This window comes from Polypterus senegalus, chromosome 3 (genome assembly GCF_016835505.1).
Source record: "Polypterus senegalus isolate Bchr_013 chromosome 3, ASM1683550v1, whole genome shotgun sequence".
Taxonomy (NCBI): Eukaryota; Metazoa; Chordata; class Cladistia; order Polypteriformes; family Polypteridae; genus Polypterus; species Polypterus senegalus.
Window position 1 is genome coordinate 302,851,335 of NC_053156.1, and position 17,752 is coordinate 302,869,086.

Consider the following 17,752-nt stretch of genomic DNA (forward strand, 5'->3'; position numbering starts at 1 on the left):
GGCAAGCCACGAATACGTCGGTCATTTTTTCAACTGTTTCCAAAGCACATAGCCCCCAGCGTCTATATGAACTTCTTAGAAAAATTCTTTCTTTTATCTTTGGATAGGATTAAATGCAATATAACTATTCTTCATGCAGACTATTCTCCAGGATCACGGTAAAACCCTATTCATAACTATTATACGCGTTAAACGAGCATGTATTAAAAACGGATGGCTGAATCCTTAATATTAAAATTTCCAAGTTGATTCTCAAGTGCGTCCGTGAGCACGCTCGTGCGTGCGTATACTATAAGATGCAGCATTTTTTTTTTTTTATCTACGTGTACGAAGATTAAGGTACAAATTCATAGTACTGAAGCAAACAATAGTAGTTTTTCATACCGAAATGGGTAATCCAATCAAGTAGTTTTTGTCTCGGTGTCTGAATATTCAAACAGGGGCCTCTCCTCTGAGAATATTCAGGAGTGGCTTTAAAGCGCAGGCCGGTGGTGTATTAACTCTGACATAATAAAAGTATTCTGAACTACTTGCAGAAGGGACCCGCTTGTGAAATGCCTACTCTTTCGAAACGGCCTCTCTCTGTACGGAGCCGCCTGTTTATAAAAGGTTGAGATAACGAAACATTTTTGCTTTATAAACTCTCATTTGGACAGCCGGTTAGAGACAGACTCCAGGAGCTTACTGTAACGATGTTTTCATTCATTTCGCTAAATATAATTATTTTAATACAGAACAGTAACCCAAAATCCGGGTGATTTTTGACGTGTGAGTAATATAATGAAGTTCTTTTTAAAAGTAGCCCCACACCGCACAAGAGAGACAGATTCCATGTGTGTTTTAGGATTTGCTGCGGTCAGTGATTTTTAATTTTTTGCTTAGCTTGTTTCTATCACCTAGGAGCCTTTTGACAAAGGAAAACTCTGTAAATAAACTTGTGCATTTAAACAGAGCTTTATAAGAAAGAACAGGAGGCCATTGTGAGGTGTGCTGGTTTAACTAGAGGCAGGAGATGTAAGAAGTGCTTTTCTGCACCTCCGAAGTTCATCGAAACTAAAGTCATGTTTTTAAAATCAGCAGCTTTAACTCATGCTAGTGACCTCGTAAATGGGAGCCAACATCTCAGCACGCTTGTATAGCTCACAAAATAGCACAGCTAATTACTCTTTCTGCTTAAACTAATGATCAAATATTCAGGCAATTCTTAATGAAACACTAAAGCGTTAGTGAACAAAAATATATGTTCAGTAGCCAAGTAAAACGACCAGTTGCTTTAACATGAAAATAAAGCATCTTTAGAAAATAAAGCATCTTTGTAAAGGTCTGATTTTAAAACATTATAAGAAAAATCCTTGTTTCCAAAAGAGTTCTGCCCATTTTTCCAACACTTTTCTTGACGGAACTTTGGAATCATCAGTGCCTTTCTGATCACATCCACCCCAAACATAGCATAGAACTTAATTTCTGTACTCATTTTAAATGATATTTGCCAGTATAAAGTCCCTAAAGGAACTGGAGACATCTGATATCTAAATACATGTATCTTCAGCTGACCCTAGGGAAACATTTTGTGGAAGCAAGCGGCCCGCATGGCTCAGGGAGGGGGTGACGGTTCCAGCAGGGGCCGATTTCACACTTCAGCTGTGTAAAGTGGTGGCTGATACCAAAAATGTTCACATATATACAGAGCTTAGCCTGATTAGATCTCCTTTGTGTCAAGAGTCTTTTGATGGATGTCTCTTATTCGGGTCAGTGAAAGGTACTTCGGCATAAAAAACCTAAGGTCTCGGGGTATAGTCACTGTGAATAGTTACTACAGAAAAGAGAATACAAAACACACGCCAGACTTATCCTATCTCTTTTGAAAAACCCTAGGTGAATTTTGAACATCATGTCCTATGACTGGTTAACACTGCGGACACAGGCGCTAGATCTGCGTCATATGGACCATTACAGAATCTTTTGCAGTCTCCATTACAAGATCCTTAGCACCCGCAGGAAGTTGGATAATTAAGTGCAGACCCCTTTAGTTTGTCAGAATCATGGGGGTTGAAAGGCACTGATGATTCCAAAGATCCGTCAAGAAAACTGTTGGAAAAATGGGCAGAACTCTTTTGGAAACAAGGATTTTTCTTATAATGTTTTAAAATAAGACCTTTACAAAGATACTTTATTTTCTAAAGATGCTTTATTTTCATGTAAAAGCAACTGGTCGTTTTACTTGGCTACTGAACATGTATTTTTGTTCACTAACGCTTTAGTGTTTCATTAAGAATTGCCTGAATATTTAATCATTAGTTTAAGCAGAAAGAGTAATTAGCTGTGCTATTTTGTGAGCTATACAAGCGTGCTGAGCTGTTGGCTCCCATTTATGAGGTCACTAGCATGAGTTAAAGCTGCTGATTTTAAAAACATGATTTTAGTTTTGATGAACTTCGGAGGTGCAGAAAAGCACTTCTTACATCCCCTGCCTCTAGTTAAACCAGCACACCTCACAATGGCCTCCTGTGCTTTCTTATAAAGCTCTGTTTAAATGCACAAGTGTATTTACAGAGTTTTCCTTTGTCAAAAGGCTCCTAGGAATCAGGTGAAATCTGAAGTAGGAGAGGACGCTGGCGTTGAATGTTCACCGCTTCTCCCTTTGAGCTTTATGAGTTTTATATTACTAATTTATTATTTTACTTTTGCTTTAGTTTTTAGTTAAAAAGTTCGTACTTTTTTGTACTGTTTCATCATCTGCCGTGGGTGTTTACGGATTTTACCAAGTTTTATTAAGTTTTAGCTGACTACTCACTTGTTTCCCGGATATACTGTTTTACCGTCTGCCGTGGATTTTACGGATTTTATCAAGTTTTGCTGTCTACTCACCTGATGTCCGGATGCCCTGATGCCTGGATTTTCTGTTTTATATTCTGCTTTGAATTTTACGCTGCTGTCTGGATAGCATCTCTCCTTTCTTCCTCGGTCAGAATGGCGCTCAGTTATTCCAGCTCACAACTCCGCCGCAACCACTCCTGAAATTAACATCTCCATCATCAATGAACTTGGACACCTTCGCCGTCCTCAATACACTCATAGAGGCTCCGGCCGAAAGTTCATTTTCCATAACCTGCCAAAGTGCTCTGCTCCCAATATTCCATCTTTCTGGTCACCTGTCGCACGCATCAGAGCACCGTCATTCCAGCTACTATCAACTCTGAAAGTAGCGTGAGATCTTTGCACTCCAGCATGGGAAACATCAGAGCTATTGAAAGAAACACCCCGAGATTCTCACATCCCCGCCTGGATTCATTTTGTGGAGTTGATTCTAAGCTGCGTGGAGTGGATTTTAATGTTTTGCAACCAGTACAGAGATTGACCTCACAGTCATTAGTCAGATTTGAACTGTTTAACTCTCAATCCATCTGCAATAAAGCCACACTGATTGAAGAACACATCAGGGAGAAAGGACTTGACTTCATGTGTCTGACAGAAACATGGCACCAGTCAGAGGTTTACTCTGCCCTAAATGAAGCCTGTCCTCCTGGCTACAGTTACTTGGAAGCAGCTCGCAGCACTGGGCATGGTGGTGGCTTAGCTATCATCCACCGTCAGGATTTGGGGTTGTCCCGTATCTTGATACCTGCAACATCCTCCTGCGAGTGCCTTGCATTTAAATGTAAGCCTCCTTTTCCCATGACTGTTCTCCTTATCTATCGACCTCCAAAACCCAACTCTGCCTTCATCCCGGAAATGACTGATCTTCTCACAACACTCTGTGCTACCTCTGCCAACATCATAATTCTAGGAGATATAAATATTCATGTTGACAATCCCACAGGTTATCTAACTGCTGATTTCCTTGAGCTATTGGATTCTCTTAATCTACAACAACATGTTGATGTCCCCACACATTCCAGGGGTCACACACTTGACCTGGTCATTTCAAATTCTGCCTTAATCAGTAACTTACAGGTATATGATCTTGGTATTTCAGACCACAAAGTAGTGTCAATGGAGCTGCCCATTCTTTCCCCCCATATCAAACTAAAACGACAGATCCATTTCAGAAATCTGAAGAACATCAATGTTGATGCCTTGGCCCTGGACCTTAAACTTCTCTCCTCTGACCCTACCAGTCCTACCTCTCTGTTGCTGACCTTGTGGACTTTTACAACCAGTCCCTGAGCAGTCTCCTGGACTTCCACGCCCCCTTAACATCCAGGTCCGTCTCATTCTCGTGCTCAGCACCTTGGTACACCTGCGAACTGCGAAAAATGAAGACGGCTGGCCGTGTCCTTGAGCGGCGGTTCAAGGCCTCTGGGCTGACTGTCCACAAACAGGTTTATAGGGAACACAAGAGGGCGTATGCAGAAGCTCTGAAGGTTGCACGGTCCAGGTTCTATTCCATCATCATCAGCAACAGTTCCAGGAACCCCAAAAAACTTTTTTCAACTATAAATCACCTTTAGGATATCCTGCCCCCCCCAACTGTTAACCTACTGTCTGAGACTGTCCAGCCCCTTTGCTCCTTCTCTGTTGCTACACGGGAAGAGGTGGAGGATGTCATCAGGAAAATGAAACTGTCTACCAGTTCCCTGGACCCTTTCCCCTCAGCTTTACTGAGGGCCAACGTCTCTGCCATCTCTCCACTTATAACCAGGATCATAAACCAGTCCCTTTTGGCTGGCCATATTCCTTCTTCACTAAAAACTGCTGTCATCAGACCCCTACTGAAAAAACCCACCCTGGATTCTGAAGTTCTCTCCAATTATAGGCCCATTTCCAATCTTCCATTTCTCTCTAAAGTTCTGGAAAAAATAGTTGCAACTCAACTTCATGACCACCTCAAACTGAATAATCTGTTGAAAAGTTTCAGTCTGGTTTCCGCCCTGGCCATAGCACCGAAACAGCCCTGGTCAGGGTCACCAATGATCTTCTGATAACAGCAGATACTGGTTCCCCTTCTTTACTCATCCTCCTTGACCTGACAGCTGCTTTTAACACAATAGACCACAACATTCTTCTTCACCGCCTGAAATACACCATTGGACTCTCTGGAAATGTTCAAAATTGGTTCACATCTTACCTGACCGGCAGAACTGAGCACGTCGCCCTGGGCAGCGCAAAATCTCATACCCACAACGTCACTTGTGGTGTCCCACAGGGCTCTGTGCTAGGCCCCATCCTTTTTACCATCTACATGCTCCCCCTTGGAAATGTCATTAGCAGACATGGTTTATCTTTTCACTGCTATGCTGATGACACTCAGCTTTACCTCAGGACTACCCCCACCTCCTCTACTGCTCCTCTGCCAATCTCTACATTGACTACCTGCCTGGAGGAGATAGAGGCGTGGATGAGGCTCAATTTTCTTCAGCTAAACAGATCCAAAACAGAAGCCATCTTAGTTGGCACATCACACCATCTCCGCTCTTCTACCATCACCAGTATCATTTTCGCTGGCCAAAACATTCCCCTTTCCACATCTGTCACCAATCTGGGTGTTAAAATGGACCCTCAACTCGCCTTTGACGCCCACATCAAACACCTCTGTAAGTCTTCCTTCTACCACCTCAAGAATATTGCTAAACTCCGACCAACTCTCACCCTGGAAGATGCAGAGAAGCTCGTCCATGCCTTTGTCTCCTCCAGGTTGGATTACTGTAATCGCTCCTCATCGGGATTCCTGGCAAGAGTATTCAGAGACTCCAGTATATTCAGAATTGCGCTGCCAGGATCCTGATGAGGGTGCGAAAGCATGACCATATCACCCCAATCCTGAAAACCCTTCACTGGCTCCCTGTTCCTCTCAGAATTGAGTTCAAGGTTGTTCTCCTCACCCATCAGTGCATCTATGGACATGCCCCCCTTTACTTACAGGAACTCCTTACCCCTCATACCTCCTCACGCACTCTCCGCTCTGTACACACTAACACTCTCCAAGTCCCTAGAACCAAGCTTCGCAGTATGGGTGATAGGGCTTTTCATCTGTGGCCGAGACTGTGGCGCCCTCCCTGACTACCTGAGAGCCCCACAGTCGACTAATGTTTTTAAACAGAATCTAAAAACTCATCTTTTTAGAAAGATATTTTGTTAAAGCATACATAGATTTTCTTGTTTTATTAGATTTTCTTGTTTTATTATGTTTGTTTTTACTATGTAGCACTTTGAGATTTCTAAAATATGAAGTACAATATAAATAAAATTTATTATTATTATTATTATTATTATTATTATTATTATTAGGTGATAGAAACGAGCTAAGCAAAAAATTAAAAATCACTGACCGCAGTAAATCCTAAAACACACATGGAATCTGTCTCTCTTGTGCGGTGTGGGGTTACTTTTAAAAAGAACTTCATTATATTACTCACACGTCTAAAATCACCCGCATTTTGGGTTACTGTTCTGTATTAAAATAATTATATTTAGCGAAATGAATGAAAACATCGTTACAGTAAGCTCCTGGAGTCTGTCTCTAACCGGCTGTCCAAATGAGAGTTTATAAAGCAAAAATGTTTCGTTATCTCAACCTTTTATAAACAGGCGGCTCCGTACAGAGAGAGGCCGTTTCGAAAGAGTAGGCATTTCACAAGCGGGTCCCTTCTGCAAGTAGTTCAGAATACTTTTATTATGTCAGAGTTAATACACCACCGGCCTGCGCTTTAAAGCCACTCCTGAATATTCTCAGAGGAGAGGCCCCTGTTTGAATATTCAGACACCGAGACAAAAACTACTTGATTGGATTACCCATTTCGGTATGAAAAACTACTATTGTTTGCTTCAGTCCTATGAATTTGTACTTTGATCGTCGTACACGTAGATAGAAAAAAAAATGCTGCATCTTATAGTATACGCACGCACGAGCGTGCTCACGCAGACTTGAGAATCAACTTGGAAATTTTAATATTAAGGATTCAGCCATCCGTTTTTAATACATGCTCGTTTAACGCGTATAATAGTTATGAATAGGATTTTACCGTGATCCTGGAGAATAGTCTGCATGAAGAATAGTTATATTGCATTTAATCCTATTCAAAGATAAAAGAAAGAATTTTTGTAAGAAGTTCATATAGACGCTGGGGGCTATGTGCTTTGGAAACAGTTGAAAAAATGGCCGACGTATTCGTGGCTTGCCAAAGAGTGTTTAAAGACCTTTCTCTATCACCAGACGACCCGCAAAGAATTCCTCAGCAGCATGGGGGAAGGTTGGGTGGGAGATTCGTTTCACAAGCTAGAAAGCTCCACGCAGCCAGCAGAGATCCCTCACCCCAAAAACATTCCTGAGAGTACCGTCAGGCGATCTCGCCGGGGCTCACCCAGTGGGGGTGGGTGCTCGAAACGGGCGGGCTCAGTTGTTTGCAAGCGAACTCGCAGAGTCCTCCCCCCCAGTGTGGTACCTAAATTCTTCCATCTACAGTCACTTGTCTGCTCGTACGTGCAAAGCGGCTGTTAGAGAGACAGCAGGGGCTGCTGAAAGCTGACTGGATCTGCTTGTCTTTCTCTCTGAGAAACTGCTGCTGGGAAAGGTTGAATCACCTGCTGCTTGAGGATTTTCTGTGAGATGGAAGATACATGTATTTAGAACATTAGTACATTAGAACAATCTAGACGAGAACAGGCCATTCAGCCCAACAAAGCTCGCCAGTCCTATCCACTTGTTTCCTCCAAGAAAACATCGTCGAGTTTTGAAAGTCCCTAATGTCTTACTGTCTACCACACTACTTGGTAGCTTATTCCAAGTGTCTATCGTTCTTTGTGTAAAGAAAAACTTCCTAATGTTTGTGTGAAATTTACCCTTAACAAGTTTCCAACTGTGTCTCCGTGGTGTTGATGAACTCATTTTAAAATACAAGTCTCGATCCACGGTACTAATTCCCTTCAGAATTTTAAACACTTCAATCATGTCACCTCTTAATCTTCTTTTGCTTAAACTGTAAAGGCTCAGCTCTTTTAATCTTTCCTCATAATTCAACCCCTGTAGACCTGGAATCAGCCTAGTCGCTCTTCTCTGGACCTTTTCAAGTGCTGCTATGTCCTTTTTGTAGCCTGGAGACCAAAACTGCACACAGTACTCAAGATGAGGCCTCACCAGTGTGTTATAAAGCTTGAGCAGAACCTCCTGTGACTTGTACTCCACAGATCATGCTATATAACCTAACATTCTGTTAGCCTTCTTAATGGCTTGTGAACACTGTTGGAAAGTTTATAGCTTGGAGTCCACTATGACTCCTAAATCCTTCTCATAAGGTGTACTCTCGATTTTCCGACTGCCCATTGTGTATTCAAACCTAATATTTTTACTTCCTATGTGTAATACTTTACATTTACTAACATTAAATTTCATCTGCCACAAATCTGCCCAAGCCTGTATGCTATCCAAGTCCTTCTGTGTTAATATAACGGATTCCAAATTTTCTGCTAATCCACCTATCTTGGTATCATCTGCAAACTTCACCAGCTTGTTACTTATATTCCTATCTAAATCATTTATATATATTAAAAATAGCAGCGACCCCCACACTGCCCCCTGCTGGTCACCACTCTTAACATCGGCCAGTTCTGATGAGGTTCCTCACACCATCACCCTCTGCTTCCTGTGTCTGAGCAAATTCTGCACCCATCTACAAACATCACCCTGAACTGCCACTTCTTTTACTTTGATGCCCAACCTCTCATGTGGCACCTTATCAAATGCTTTCTGAAAGTCCAGATAAATAATATCATAAGCTCCACTTTGACCGTATCCTTTTGTTGCCTCCTCATAGAATTCCAGCATGTTACTAAAACACGACCTCCCTCTTCTGAACCCATGCTGACTGTTCAGAATAACTCCTGTCCTTGTCATGTGTTGCTCAATCTTTATCCTTAATAATTCCTTCCATTAATTTCCTGTGATGCTTGTTAATCTTACTGGCCTCTAGTTGCTTGGATCTGCCCTGTCACCCTTTTTATATAATGGGATGATATTTGCCATTTTCCAGTCCTTTGGAATCTAGAAACTAAAAATATGTGTCAAGGGTTTATATCTGAACTCACTAGCCTCCTTAAGAACACGAGGATAAATATTATCTGGGCCTGGTGATTTGTGTGATTTCATCTTATTTGATTATTTAAAATGTGGGGTGAGTTTGAATTCAGGGAAATAAGCCCTAAGGCTAAGCTCTGTATATATGTGAACATTTTTGGTATCAGCCACCACTTTACACAGCTGAAGTGTGAAATCAGCCCCTGCTGGAACCGTCACCCCCTCCCTGAGCCATGCGGGCCGCTTGCTTCCACAAGATGTTTCCGTAGGGTCAGCTGAAGATACATGTATTTAAAATGTGGGGTGAGTTTGAATAGAAAAAGGGCTTGTTTTAGATCGATTTGTATACAAATTATAATTATTTTAATTAATATAATTACAAATTATACAGCCCAGGCTAGATTTTTTAGATGTCTCAAACATAAAAGGGAACTACTGTATATTATTTAACTAGGTGTGATTTTTAAAGGGCTGAACTAGCAATTATCTCAAGCTTTACAAGCTAATCTTTAAAAATCCCTTAACTTTAAAAGATCCATCCGTCATGGGCAGAGGTCTGCGCGGTGTTCACACTTTATTTTATTTTATGACACTGTGTATTTGACCTATAATCTTCTCTTGCCTGTCATGGAGCTCTGTCTAATTACCTGAAGTTACAGGAATTGGGAAGTGATGAACTATTTTGGTAAGAATATGTTTTAAGGTCTACATAAGTAAGAGTATAAAGGGGAAAAGTGTCACCCTAGGGCCCTCCCATGACAAAACAATAATCATAATTGGGCTTTTCTGTTTTTAACTTTTTAATTAAAAATAGTAAAATGATTTCTAATTATCAACTGTGTTAATAGAAATAATTTCAGTTTTTTGAGTAGACAGAAAATATCAAAATTTTGTGCTAGTGTAACAGTGAGTGCTTTTACATGCACGTACAAAACTGGGATAAGGTAGAAAACCTGCTTTCTTATAAATCTCCGTTTAAGTGCACAAGTGTATGTACAAAGGTTTCTTTTGTCAAAAGGCTCCTAGGTTAAAGAAATGAGCTAAGCAGAAACACACGTGGAATCCGTCTCTCTTGACCAGTGTGGTGATACTTCATTATATTATACTCACAAAAAGAGTAACCAAACATGCTATATAGTGTAAGGGATGACAGGCATGGGCTGGCCTCTCGACATGTACAAGACGTGGTTCATTACTCAGCCAGGAGGACAATGTAATTAAGGAAATTAGGGTTTTGCTCTTTTTTAGTAACTGTCTTTTGTCTGATTTTAGACAGACCCCAGAAAATAAGCCCTAAGGCTAAGCTCTGTATATATGTGAACATAGGCTAGATTTTTTAGACGTCTCAAACGTGATTGAAAAGGGAACTGCGGCTTATTATTTAACTATGTGTGATTTTTAAAGGGCTGAACTAGTAGTTATCTTAAGCTTTACAAGCTAATCTTTAAAAATCCCTTAACTTTAAAAGATCCATCCATCATAGACAGAGGGTCTGCGCGTTCTCGAGCCCGCTCTCGCATGAGGGTAGGGGAGTTTACAGACAGCTGTTGACAAACAGGTGAACTCGCAGGGACTCACCCAGCGAGGGATGGGTGCTCGAAGCACACAACTGTGTGAAGGCGATCGCGCTCCAGGCTGCAGCAGGGTCTGTCTCAGCCCGTATCTGCGCTCTGAGAGAGAGAGAGACAGAGCACACAGGTCTGCTTGCAGGGGCTGCTAAAAGCGGGCTGCTTGATTTCTTTCTGTCTGGGATTCTCTCTAGGATTTTCAGGGGTATGGGACAGGCAGCTTGGCTTAAATGAATCAAGGTTGAGATCGATATTTTAAATAATAGATACAGGGGTTCTTACCCAAAGCAGGAGAGGCTATAAGGTAACTCGCCCAGGCTGAAACGCTGGGACCTCGGTCCTAGATTCCATTTTCCCGTCCAGAGTCTTTAGAAAATGCTTCGCTGTTTTATACCTCCCTTTCAGAAGTGACCACACATCCTCCGGAGAGAGGACTGGAAAGTGGTGGGAAGCCTATGGTTAAGTGCTGCCTGACCCGGGGGGCCCCGAAACAGGGTGCGATCGCGCTGACTGACTCAGACCGTGTCTTTGATCTAACAGTTTGTCATCTTGCCGCAGCAATAGGCACATCCAGAGAGAAAGAAATGAGGCACACAGAGACCTGCTCTCATCCACCTGACAGCCCCTGCGAGCAGGTCTCGGTGTGTCTCATTTCTTTCTCTCTGGTTGTGCCTATCGCTGTGGCAAGATGATTAAAGAATCTGTCTGTGAGATAGAAAAAAGCCCGGAGCAGCAAGTCATAAAGCAAAGATGAGATATTTTAATTTCGTGTTCATATTAAAATCATAGATAGAACAAAATGCTTCTCTTTTTATACCGCCCTTTCAGAACTGGCAGGGAAGTGTGGGGGACTGGGAAGTGTGGGGAGGCCGACCGTCAGGTGCTGCCTCACCGGGGGCCGAGGCAGTCCCTTCAGGCCGACAGGTTACGGATAGGAACGTACTCGTGTGCAGGGCCAAGGCAGCAACCTGCCTGGACTTGTCAGGACACGCCCCGGGCTTGTCTGGCTTGTGCTAGTGGGAGGGCGGGGGGCCGAGGCAGACCCCGGGCTTGTCTGCGCTTGACGACGTAAAGGCTGTAACATGCCTGGGCTTGTCCTGGGGAGAGAGGGGCGGTGGTGAGTTCAATGAGGGGGCAGACATTCATCAAACTGCTGTGGACTGTGCCCGGCAGTTTATTCCGGCCAAGTCCCCCAAGCCGCCAGATGGAGCCCTCCCTGCAGTATAGAGGTGCCCCTAAGACCAGCAGGGAGTCATGGACTATGTAGTTTTTATTCTCAGCCCTGCTGGATACCACAGGGGCCGCAAGAGGGAGCTGCAGGGAGGACCAGAGACTTATTTGTACACTATGACCCGGAAGTTCGTCATAGGAAGAGCGACGGACTTCCGGGATGAAGAAAAGTACTTTTACCTGACCGGAAGTGATACAAGATCACATGGACTGGGGACTGGGAATACTTCGGGTCAGGGAATATAAAGGACTGAGGGAACTCCCAGACGGCGAGCTGAGCTGGGTGGTAGGAGGGCAACGCGTCTGGGAGTGGAGGATTGTGATTGTTACTGATTTATTATTGTTATTGATGAATATAGTGGAGTGGAGGGTGCTTGGTGCACATTGTTATAATAAAAAGAATAATTGTAGCACTTTTACCAGGTGTTTGGCGTGGTACCTGAGGGTTCAAGGGAGCACTACTGCCCCCTACTGCGACACTGCCCTTGACAGTTTGTTCAACCAATCAGGTGCCGTGGTCGGGTTCAAGGAGGAGTCTGGGCGGGGACAGGGGGCCCTTCACCAATCTGCCGCCAGTGGTTAGGGCTAGGTCACATGGAAGGGCTGGGACTTTCCGGTGTGACGTCATCAGGGAGCGACGGGGCGGAACTTCCGGTATGACGTCACAGAGGGGCGGGGTTTGAAGGTCATTAATCATTTTGATTGACAGCTCTAATTGCGATTTTGATACATGCTGCCTGCCTATAACTACTGACACTGCCATTGTGAGACTTTGTTGTTTCACACACTAAAACATCCAGCATCTAAAGTGAGTTACAGCCAGCAGCTCTAATGGTTGTAATGTGTACTTAATGGCCTGGCTGCATTTGACAAAGGTGGGTGAACACCTGCTGATGTTTCGTTCTTTTCAGGCTGTTTAGTAGCTCCTTGTAGGGAGAATAACCTTTTCAACTGAGAGATTTTAGTTAAATGGCCAAAGCCTAAAAGATTTATCAAGCTGAACGTGAGTGAATTGTATTCTGGGAAAGCTGAAAGGCACAGCAGAACCTTAGAAGGTTTTGTACAGCCAGTCTGTTTGCAGCTTGGTGCATCTTTTCATTCCCATGGAAACTGACCTCGACTTAGTAATACATTTTCATTAATGTTTCTGTGTTTTAAGAATCTGCCTGCTCTTCTAGTGGTTGAAAACCAGGTGCTTACTTTGAGTGAGAAGGGGAACTGGGTGGCTGACAGTTGAAAAAGCGGTTCTCTCAGTTCAGTTTTTAGCTCAGGTTTAGTTCAGCTGGTGCACTTCGAGAACAACTACAGACATTTACATGGGGCTTGCTCTCTAGATGACTGCTGGACACTTGCAAAGGAGCTCTGTTGCAGGCAAAAAGTTTTTCTTTTATTTTTCAATTGAATATATACAATCTTTAGCTAAGGAACTGGACCACCTGGCAGCTGTCATCTGCCACTGAATGAAGACTACGTGAACCCACCCAGTGTGTATTATTTTTTGTTTTTGCTGAAATCTTCTGAAATTGGTTATTATGCAAATAACATCATTTTTAAGTATAAGCTTAAACTCAATGTCTCTGTCTAAATATTGATTACTAGCATTGCTGAGAGCTCCTGTTGATACTCCATGTCTAACTTCGGTCCCATAAGAGTGCAAAAGGATGCTTTTGGGAAGTCTTATATTAGTGGTAAAATGGCTTGAAGTAAAGGAGTGAAAATAAAAGAATACAATTCAGCAAGCAGCCTACCATTACAGGTCTTAAGAGTTGAATACTTGTACTATATAGACAGTGAGACAGGTAAGAGGTTAAAGGTAACTGATGTATGAATGGCTTTGACATTTATTCCTATCCCCCATTAAGAAAAGAACATAAAATGTTAGCTGGTACCTTTCATGTTAGGTGCACATCTCAGGTGATTTGATAACATGATAAAACACTCCTGTTGTTTTCACATCTGAAGGTTACTAAACCCTAGATTATGCAATAGATTCTATTATCTTGCCTTTACTGGAAAAGTCTTTTGTTTTCTTAACACATAGCAGCACTATTTCATGTTGTATCAGATGCCCAGAACATGCAAAATATCCAAAAAAAAAACTAAAGTGGACTCACCTCTCCCGGGTTGTTTCTGTGCTGACTTTTAGTTAAAGTATCGCACTCCTGACACTAGGTGCTCTGGTTCACTCTCCCTTGATTGCACCTTCAGATTCACTTTACCCTTGAAATGGTGACAACAGTGGTCAAAATTAAAAAAAAAAAAAAAACAGCTTTATTCTTGAAGCATAAAGGACACCAAAACAAGAACTCCTTTAGCATCAAAGATGTTGAATAGAAATCTTGAGTTTATATATGTTGCAATCACATCAGCGAGGTGCTTTTTTTTTCTCAGGGATAAAGACAAAGAAAACAAAAGGATAATGGAATTCACACCCATACCTGTTTGTCAGTTACTTTCAAAGAACTGGCTGCACCAGGAAGTTGAGCTCAATTCAGTCTTTCAATATTGTTTTGCCATTATCCTAATATTGACACAAGTGACTGATAATAACGATCAGTAGCTCGAGGCTGGTCTACCAATGTGGTCATTGTTAATTATAGACATAAACGTCCTATGATATTTCATGATGTGATGGCCAAGATTATTGTGGCCAGCAGCATAAATAATAATTTAGTTCTTTAATGAGATTTCATGTCCACATTCACTACAGATAAGGTAACAACATTTTTACAGTAACATTATCTACAGTACTGTATGTTGCCAAGAAAGATAAGCCATCCATAGTTTGGGCGGCCGAGACACAGAAAATGACATGAGACAGATTTAATAACTTTTAAGTTACTGTAACAATCTACAGCACCTTCAGAAAATCAGACTCCATCACTTTTTTTACATTTTGCTCTTTTGCTGTCTTGTGGTAAAATCATTTAAACTCATTTTTTCCACTCATCAAACAGCACTCAATATCCCAGAATGAGAAAGTGAAACAGAAGTTTAGGAAGTTTTGAAAATTTGTTAAAAATAAGAAACTGAACTGTCACAGGTATTCAGACCCTTTACCTTGCCATTAGTTGAAGTCCCTTTGCCAGCCATTCCAGCCTGGAGTCTTGCTGAGTTCGATAAGCTTCACACTCCTGGACTTGGGTATTTTCTGCCATTCTTCTCTGCAGATCTTTTCAGGCTCTGTCAGGATTGATGAAGGCCATTGATGGATGACTATTTTCAGGTTTCTCCAGAGATGTTCGATTGGGCTCAATTCAAGGCTGGGCAACTAAAAGACATTCACAGAGTTGTCCCTAAGGACACATTCCTGTGTTGTCTTTGCTTTGTGTCCTTTTCAAAGGCAAATGTTCAGCCTTGTCGGAGGTCCAAAGCGCTCTGAAGCAGGTTTTCAATAAAGATATTTCTGTACTTTGCTCCATTCAGCTTTCTCTCAACCCTGTCTAGTCTAGCTGCCATCAGTGGTGCCTCGATGAGTGTTGCCTCATTTCCTCCAGATGTTATGGTTTGAGCTGAGGCCAAACAGTTCAATATTGGTTTCATCAGACCAGAGAATCATGTTTCTCATAGTCTGGGAGACCTTTATGTGCCTTTTTTTGGAAACTCCAGGCTCACTTTCATGTATCTTCTGGCCACTGTGCCAAGCTTTACTTAATGATCTGTTGCAGCAGTGGTTGTCTTTTTTGGAAGATTCTCCTATCTCCACATAAGTTCTATGCAGCTCAGTCGGAGTGGTCACCTCTCTTACTAACCACATCTCCACTATTTGCTCAGTAGGGCCTGGTAGCCAGATCCCAGACAAAGTGTGGAAACAGCTCAATGATGATCAACAGAATGGAATAGAAATCAGATTCCGGGTGTCATAGTAAAGGGTCTTAATACTTGTGTTAATGTGATATTTCAGTTTGTAACTTAATAAATCTGTAAAAATTTAAATAAAATAAAATTCTGTTTTTGCTTTGTCATTCTGGGGTACTGAATGATATCTGATGAAAGCAAAAAATGAATGTAAGTTTCTGAATGCATTGTACATGCAGGGGTTCCTCAAATTTATGAAACTAATCTTATATATTGTTACACACGAGTGCATCGGGAGCAGTTGACAGATCCGACGCACATCGCCGAACACCCGGCTGGGGGACAAAGGCAGCGTACTAACCTTTCTCTCTCTTGTCTCATAGAAAAGACAAAGCGACGCCGCCATAAACCAGCCCGGAGTAAAAACAGAGCAGCACTTTCGGGTTCCCTTCTTCCCTCTGGTCCCCCGATGATGACGTCAAGTTCCCATGCACCTCCACGCCTACCCAGCAGCCATCACGCCTAATTTCTGGTCCCTCCTTTTAAGACTGTCCCTCTAACCCTCCATTTTATTTTGTAGTTGATTCATGTGTTTTGATTTCTAAGACCTTATTATTATTTGACAGTATACGGGGCCCAAAAACCCTTAAAACTTTATGCGTTCTGTCTTGTCTTTTTTTACTATATATATATATATATATATATATATATATAAAATATATTGTCACGCATGTGCACATGGGAGGCAACTAGAGGGCTCAAAAAGGAACAAGTCATGTCAGACCAGAGGGTGGCAGAGTGGACTGATTCATCCCCTTTTTCATTGGCAGACCAACCTGGTCTCGATGATGTTATTTCCAGTTCCGGCCTCAATGACATCACTTCTGGTTCTGGCCCTGACAACATCACTTCCCCTGGCCAACTTTAAAGCCACCATGTTTGTCTGTCTGTATTTTTTCGATTGCTGGACTGAAGTCTGTTAAAACCTATTTCATTTAAACCAAACTTGTCATACTTGGCAGCCTATTTCAAGTACAGTGGTACCTCGGTATACGTCTGCTTTGGAATAAGTCCAACTTGGTATACATCGTGTTTGGACGTGAAAAATTTTGCTTGGTATACAACCTTTGTTTGGAATACGACTCGCATGCTAGAACACCGCGCACTACCCTTGTTTACCTCGAGACAAAGCCCCGACTGCCCACGAGCGTCAGTACGCCAGTTGCTAGCATTCAGTGAACAACCCGTGCTATAAATCTTTGTGAATTTTCACGTGATTTTGTTTTTTCACGTAAATTTGAATGATTGTTGAAAAGTATGAAGGTGGCTGCTGCATACCGTATGCTGAGAACGACGGTATCTACGATTGTGAAAAACAAAGACGTTATTAAAAAGTAAAGTGAGGTTAAATTTCAATTTATTTCATCTATTTGCTTTTGTATTTATGTATTTTAGTATTAAGCAGTGTTTAAATTATTTTATACAACCCCAACAATATATCATATGCCAATAACAATAGGATTTTTTTTCATGAGAACAGATTAATCATTTTCCCTTTATTTCTTATGGGAAAAATTTGTTTGGTATATGTCCTGTTTGGTATAAGTCAAAGGATCTGGAATGGATTGAGGACGTATACCGAGGTACCACTGTATGTGGGTGGTTGCCCCCAAACCTTTTCCTGTATCTTGTGGAATCCTTTCATGGTATGTATATATAAAAAACAGTGCTAGTAAGAATACTCTAAAAGAAGTATTTAGTTACTGAATATATGTCCTTAATGTATTCAGATTTTTATTCCGACTGAATACATAAAATGTGTAGCTTATTCTGAATACTTTTTGAATACTTTTGGGAATTTGTATATGGTCTAATTCATAAAAATGGTGTAATAAGATAAACATATTTAAATTCAATTGTGACCTGAAAATGCACTTCAATATCACATGAAACAGAAGCTCTGTTTTTACTGTTTGTCTAAAACAAAGGAAAATAACATTTTCAGGAAACAGTAATAAATGTTGAATATTTGAAACTAAAAGTGTGTTTTAGCAATTGAGTTGTTCTTCTTTTAAGAAACAAATTTAACAAACAAAACTTATTATTAAAAAAAAAAAGTCAGGTTATGCATTTTTCACATGGCTTC

General features: G+C 41.6%; 1 protein-coding gene across 1 annotated transcript in view; it reads right to left on the reverse strand.

Annotated features, from left to right (window-relative positions):
• The window catches only part of LOC120526378 (cytosolic phospholipase A2 gamma-like), a 162,774-nt gene extending 148,662 nt beyond the window's left edge, over nucleotides 1–14,112 (reverse strand). Inside the window, exon 1 of the mRNA XM_039749514.1 lies at nucleotides 13,923–14,112. The gene's annotated coding sequence lies outside the window, so the exon portion shown is untranslated. The remainder of the gene's footprint in view (nucleotides 1–13,922) is intronic.
• Nucleotides 14,113–17,752: the final 3,640 nt, after the last annotated feature.